This window comes from Canis lupus, chromosome 32 (genome assembly GCF_003254725.2).
Source record: "Canis lupus dingo isolate Sandy chromosome 32, ASM325472v2, whole genome shotgun sequence".
Taxonomy (NCBI): domain Eukaryota; kingdom Metazoa; phylum Chordata; class Mammalia; order Carnivora; family Canidae; genus Canis; species Canis lupus.
In genome coordinates, this window is record NC_064274.1 from 17,420,476 (window position 1) to 17,427,946 (window position 7,471).

Consider the following 7,471-nt stretch of genomic DNA (forward strand, 5'->3'; position numbering starts at 1 on the left):
TTTAAGAGGCATTGAAAACAGGGATATCAAAATTTTATTTAATTTTATTTTTTATTTTTATTTTTTTGGGGGATATCAAAATTTTAGACTTTAATGTTTTAGTATATATAATGCTTAGAGTTTTTACTTAATATATCCAATGCTAGCATTCCTTTTGGAAACGGGGCATTCCTTTTTCAAAACTAAATATTTAATGGATTTAAGATATTAGAAATTTCATCTGGTTAATATTGTGGTTATATCTCAGTATCGTAACGTCTAGGTTTACAGTTACTGTTAGTGATTTTTAGACGTAAGGGAAAAAGCATTTATCTAAAGTTAGTGGTAAAACTTCAGTTACCTCTAAAACCTCAGGGCATGGCTAATTCTGAATAACTGGATTTTCTAGATAAATTGACATTAAATACCTCAATTCTTTAAAAACATTTCATAAAAGTCTTTAAAAGTTTAATTCTTCGTGTATTAGTTTCCTAATGCTATGTAACAAAATACTGCAAGTTTAGTGGCAGAAAAAAAAATCCCCACAAATTTATTATCTTACAGTTATAGAGGTCAAAAGACCAAAATGGGTCTCAGTGAGCTAAAATTAAGGTGTTGACAGGCTGTGTTTTCTTTCTGGAAGCTTTAGGAGAGAATCTGTCCTTTTGCCTTTTCCAGCTTCTAGAGGCTGCTTGCTTTCTTTGGCTCCCATTCTTTTCATCTTCAAAGGCATTAAAGGCTACGGAGTCTCTCACATCATATCATTTTGATGCTGACTCTTTGGCCTCCCCCTTCCACAGGTAAGGATCCCTCGTTGTTACATTGGGCCTACTGGATAATCTAGGATAATCTTCCCATTTTAAAGTCATCTGATTAGCAGTTTTAATTCCAGTTAAAAAAATTAGCAGTTTTAATTAGCAGTTTTAATTAAAGTTTAAGGAAACTTTAATTCTTCACTGCCATGTTATTTAACATTATTTACAGGTTCTCAAGATTAGGACAGGGACATTGTGGGAAAGCCATTATTCTGCCTACCATCTTGCCTTCTTAAAGTGTTGAATTATGTGTACCGAATTGACTGTAACTGTGAGGATTGCATGAGGTATGAAGCCTGAATGATTTATTTTATCATCTGTTTCTCCGAAGTGACATTGAAGTCTCTTCCAGGCTTCACGTCAGCTTGGTTGATGGGTCTTCTTTGTGGCTCACTAGTACTGTTTGTAGGGGACCTCACTTCTAGCAACAGAAAAAATTTCTATGCTGGAGTCATTGGGGACCACTATTGGGAGGATATAAATGGGTGTTTGACACCCCTTCTCAGTCCTGGGAAGTACAGTGCTATTCAATAATCTTTTAGTTGTTCACTTTCTATAAAAAAAATTTCTGTTCCCATCCTTATCATTATGTTTCTCACCATTACCATATATAGTATGTCAAACTTCTGGCCACTTAGAGTGCCATTTTTTTGAGATGTCTAATTTTTGTCAGATTCTAGTTGTGTCCTGGTCTTTTCTGTCTTCTGTACCATTTGTTCTTTTGCATTTTGTATGTGGGTACAAGAGTACTTTCTTTCTTTCTTTTTAAAGATCAAGAAATGAAAGTTGAATAACTTACACAAGCATGAACATCAATGGGTGTATCAGTGTTTGAACCCAGATTTGTATTCCAGGAGAGCCCATGTTTACCACTCGACTGAATTCCTAGCCAACATTCAGTTCAAACTCTGAACTTTACTTTTGAAATCCATTTGTCACAAAATTTTAAGTAAGAGGTCTTTGCAATTAGAAGGTCATTGCAATTATGTTATATTGAACATAAATTTATTTATTACTGGGAGGATAGGAGTAAGATGGAATGATATTTTCACTCTGCCTTACCCTTTGGAAGACAAAAACAGGGGTCTGAGAGATAGTGCCTATGTTTTAGTAGATCATTAGGAAGAGTTTGTATACACCCAGTTTTCAATTTAGGAGGAGTAAGGAACTGGGCTGTTTTTGTGACATTCTTTTAAGGGAAGATAAGAGAGGAAAGAAAGGGGTGAACTGAAAGACATCAGATATAAAGTGCCTGTTTACTCTCTGTGAGTCACTCACATTCTGCTTCAAAAACATGTTAGGAATTCATCTAATCTTCCTCAGGGCACACCCACTTCCCTCTAAGCCTAGTATAGTTCACAGATAAATTGGTCTTTCTCATTTCACCACTTTTGCTGTGCAGTCACCTTGCCCAGGGGTGATTTGATGTTCTATGGCTGGCCAGACTTTTCTTATTTTGTCTCACTGTCTTCCTTATATAAATGAGTACCTGACTTACAAATATATTACCTAGTCCTAAACTTTTCCTTTTCTTGATAATATTTCATGGCTTGAAAAAGACATCTAAGGCACTAAGTACATAATGATGGTCACTTTGTTTTTTAATTCATATTTTGCTTTAATTCTCTAAGTTTCCTACATTCTTGGTTTCCACAAATGATCATTTCTAGAAAAGATCCGTTTTATGCATATTTGCTCTAACCTAAAGGTTAAGACATTGTATGCAATGTATATAATTGACCTTCATTTGCATGGTGGTACTTTGAAACAGTAGAATGCTTGCAAGCTTTATTCTTCTGTACAGTGAGGAGATTTTTACAGAGTATATGATTACTTATTAAATGACCTTTGTGTTCTTTCTTTATCTCTATTTTAATATATGCATTCTCATTTTCTAGTTAGAGTGCCAGTTTATAATTATTTCTGGAAAAGGCCATGGATGGACATGAGCTCTGACAATAGGAACTTATATCTATATGTATTTATATTTCTTTAGTTTTGAATTTTTCTTTTTGTGGAGAAGAATGCATAAAAAGTATTCTGTAGAAATCAGGATTCATAATTGGAGACTATTCTAGAAACAGGGATTTGCATGCTTCACCTGTATTGTCAACATTTTCATAAAGATCAAGAAATCTTTTATGCCTCATTGATGAAACCATAAGGATGATTGAAGTCACTTAAAGGGATTTAGCATATCTAGATAGTCTAAAATATTTAAATGAAGGAAAAGGGTTTTGAAAATCTACACACACACACACACACATATATATATAATTATTATATATATAATAATTTGGAGCTGGGAAATGCAGTTAAATTCTGAAAAAAATCTTGGCTATAGCAAATGATTACTGTCTGAATCTCCTGGTTAGATGCATTTTTCTGTTTAGCTGAAGGAGACTACCTGGTACAATGGAAAGCACGTGGGCTTCAGTATCAGACAGAACTGAGTGTATATCCTGGTAACATTTTATTTCTGTATTAGAATGTGTATTATTTAACATTTCTGAAAATTCTTTTTGGGTAACATTTATTACAAGGTGCCAAAGATGCAGTTTATATGTGGCACCATGGTATAATGAAAAAAGTCTTGATTTGGGTGTTAGTCTAAGATTCAGGTCTCTTCTATTTACTAGCCATTGGGAGGGCATTAGGCAAAATTCTTTTCTTCTTTTTTTTTTTAAATTAAATTTTGTTTATTTTTTGAATGAGTTATATATTCATATTGCTTGAAATCTAAATTTTGCAATGAAAATTCTTTTTCCTCCCTCCTGTCTCTCGTCAGCTAATTCTCTTTCATATATTGAGACATTATGCTGCTATATTTTTACAGAGGTATATTATGCACGTAAGAGCAAGATATATGTACATATTTGTCTCTTTTTCCTACAAATGGTAGATACTGTGCATACTGTCTTGTATCTTTCCGTTTTAACTTAACATTTTAAAATTTAGCTTATCTTGAGGATCTTTTTTTCTTTTTCTTTTTTTTAAGATTGTTTTTATTTATTCATGTGACACACACACACACACACAGAGGCAGAGACACAGGCAGAGGGAGAAGCAGGCTCCAGGCAAGGAGCCTGATGTGAGACTTGAACCCTGGGAATCTGGGATCATGCCCTGAGCCTAAGGCAGACGCTCAACCGCTGAGCCACCCAGGCATCCCTTGAGGATCTTTCTATATCAGTAATAACAACTTGCTCATTTTAAAAATAGGTACGTAACATTCCATTACACTAATATACCAAAATATATTGAACCCATTTCCTATGGATGGTCAGTTAGTGTGCTCTTAACAATGTTATAATGGTTTACTTTAAATATGCTTCATTTTATACATGTGAGAGTAGATCTGTGGGATAAATATCCAGAAATGGAATTGATAGTATCAGGGGTATGTCCATTCTTCATCTTTAGAGGGGAGCAAACCTTCTGATGTCAGAGGGCTGTTTGGATAAAGTGTTGTGTGTACACTCAATTAACATTGTTTCTCTTTTGTTCCTCCTGTAGCACATATGGATATTGGAGGGCATGGGTCAGCAGAATGCATCTTGAGTCCAGCTTTTGAGTCCAGCTGTTATGAATATCAGCATTATTGTTGTTTCTTTTAATTTGCCTGTGCCCATAAAGATAGAATGAGCCATTTGGATGTCGTTACGTGGATACCCTTCTCTAGAAGTAGTTTGTGGTTTGGAAATGAAGACATTTCCAAAATATCTTTCTTTTTCTTCAAAAAGTCTAATTCTTCACAATTACTTTGTGTCTTTGACATGTCATCAAGTTAGGCCAAGATTGAAAACACTATCTTTGATTTAAAAAACAAAACAAAACACTAGCAGAGTGGAAAATAGGCACTTTTTTTGTCATCCTACTCTTCTGTCTCACAGTGTAAGTTTTCATGAAGAGTAAGAGATAGTCCTTGATGAGCATAAGAATTTAAACTGACCTTTATTTATTCCAGTGCTTGCAAGTTTTCATTGGGCTTCTTATGTTTCGGACATATGACCATGTCAGAAAAATCTTGAAAGTTTTTCTTTAAAAATTTTCTTTTAGTTTGAACTGAATTTTAAACACTTAGACCCACTGGCATTCATAATAGTCTCGAGAGTTTTGTATTTTATCTGTATGGTAGATCAGTTCTTGAATAAACTTTTCTTATAATATTCGTTCTTATAATATTGCCACTGGATGCATGGGAAGATGGTGAAAATGAGGACAAGAACCATGTACTAGAACATCTGTCACATAATTAATAATAGCTTAATCGGGGCACCTGGGTGGCTCAGTTGGTTAAGCGTCCGACTCTTGATTTCAGCTCAGGTCATGATCTCAGAGTCCTTAGTTCAAGCCCCATGTAAGGTCTATGCTGAGCAGGGCACCTGCTTGAGATTCTTACCCTGTGCTCCCCCCTCACCCCCGCTTACATGTGCTCTAGTAAATAAATAAATCTTTAAAAAATAATAGCTAAATCATTGTCCTGATTTATTTTTATCAACTCATATAATACTCATAGCATCTTCCCTGTGAAGTAAATGATGTTATTCATCATTTATACAGCAAAGTAAAAAACAATCTTTTCTTTCACAAAAGAAAGATTAGATAGCTTGCCTGAAGTCACCCCTTTAGTAAAACCGCAGCTCTTTATTTTGAACCTGGCCTGGCTCTAGAGTCCATAATTTCTATGGTACCGTACCCTTAGTTTGACACATGCCTCTTTAGTGTGGTATTTTGATGCTCTTAGGGACTATTGAAATCTAAATGACAGGCAGCCTGGGTGGCTCAGCGGTTTAGCGCCGCCTTCAGCCCAGGGTGATCCTGGAAACCTGGGATTGAGTCCCGCATCGGGCTCCCAGCATGGAACCTGCTTCTCCCTCTGCCTGTGTCTCTGTCTCTCTCTCTCTCTCACTCTCTCTCTCTGTGTCTCTCATGAATAAATAAATAAAATATTTAAAAAAAAAGAAATGAGCTCTAAATGACTTGTCAGTTTAGTTCCCTTTTACTGCCTATTTCTGACTGCCCCTTCCTTCACACCATACAAACATAAACACACATACCTTGCATAAATGCCCTATGGTCAAACTGCTATTGTAGTATTAAATTTAAATGTAGATTAAATTTAGTATAAATGTAGTATTAATTAATTAAATTTTAAGTAAATTTAGTATTTTGATTCACTTTTGTGTTTTCTGGTTCTTTTCTCTGAAGTCTGTGCCTGTTTTTTGCCACCTTGCTCTTTTTCTTTTATCACTGCCAACAGAGCTTATTACCCTCTAGTATTGCTCTATTTCATTTTGGAATCTTTTTCATCCTTGTCACCTGTTACTTATCAGCATTGCATAGAAGCTGTAAAGCTATTAAAGCACCCTTCTCTTTTGGTAAATTAAGAGTCACTTTTCTCAGCTATGTTTTATTTGCTCTGGTTGTCAGAGGTGGCTTCTTTATTATTGAAGAAGGGCTTTTTGCCAGCTACTTTTTACTCATGCATTTTTAAACATTTAGTAAGCATCCCTGGGCCAAGTTCTATACAACTCCTAGGAAAACTGAGATTGGTAAATTGTAGCATGATCTGAAGGCTTGGAGTCTGCAGAGGTCTTATCCATATCATGACTCTAAAACTTTTCAGTAAATCTTCAGAATCCTACATCTTTGGTGAAATGATAATGATATAAACACCTTGTATTTGTATAAGGGTTTGCAGAATATAAAGCTTCTATTCATATGCTTCTCTGCTGGAATCAGTGATAAAATATCCCTCATATACACAATACACACATACTAAATATATGAAAATTATACAGTGTAATATTACATAATTATATAATAATTCAACAGAATTATTACCTGAATACAGTTTCTTACTTTATTTCAGAAGGTTTGATTCAAGACCTCTTTGTGATTTTAAATATCATTCTTATTCTAAGCTATGATTGCATATAAATTATTTTTCTATATAAAATACATTGTATTTTCATTTATTTGGAATCAAAATTAAAACATTTCAGAAAGGCTTATGCATTATCTATTTAGTAGAAACATTTCAATTCTAATTTGTGAAAACTTTGAATCATGGAAGATGAGAAATTTAAAAGACCTGTTAATAAGCCTTTAACATGTGCAATTGTCCTTGCAAAATTATTTTGAGCTCTGTCTGCTGTCACACACTGAAAGATGTAAGGAAACAATGTGGCTTTGGCTAGAGCTTATCACTTCTCAGAATAACTTTGGGGTATTATCTTTAGTGGTGTTTTAGCTTAGTTGGCCCACTTCAAAATATCCATCACAGAGATACCACAGATTGACTTAAACTTTGATGACTTGCAGTTCCATAATTGTCTAATTTTGGAACTATAAAAGTTTGGAATTCTGTAACTCTCATTTTCAAATTCTATAGTATCCAACAGTAGTTCTCTGTTCTTGAGGGGTAAATGAGAATAGTTCTGATATTTGTAATTAATGATTTTTTAATGCATACTTTTTAAAAATTATATTAAAATCAGGCAATGGTCTGACAATAAAAAGGCTGCTTATGGAATACTGTTATGTTCAACTTTACTTACAGGATGTTAAATCCTTAGAACTAAGGTATCCCCCAGAAAAAGATTAATGGAAACATCGATTGCTTTTCAGACTTGATAGTTGCTGCTTCAAAAGGTGTTTTACACAAACACTAA

At 34.3% G+C, this 7,471-nt stretch overlaps 1 protein-coding gene across 29 annotated transcripts in view; it reads left to right on the forward strand.

Annotated features, from left to right (window-relative positions):
- Positions 1–7,471, forward strand: part of PDLIM5 (PDZ and LIM domain 5) — a 211,448-nt gene that overhangs the window by 93,208 nt on the left and 110,769 nt on the right. For 2 of the 29 annotated variants that reach the window (XM_025424478.3, XM_025424486.3), the window contains exon 1: positions 636–779. The exons of the other annotated variants lie outside the window; for them this stretch is intronic. The gene's annotated coding sequence lies outside the window, so the exon portion shown is untranslated. Of the gene's footprint in view, positions 1–635; positions 780–7,471 lie in introns of those variants that run through there. 29 annotated transcript variants of the gene reach the window in all.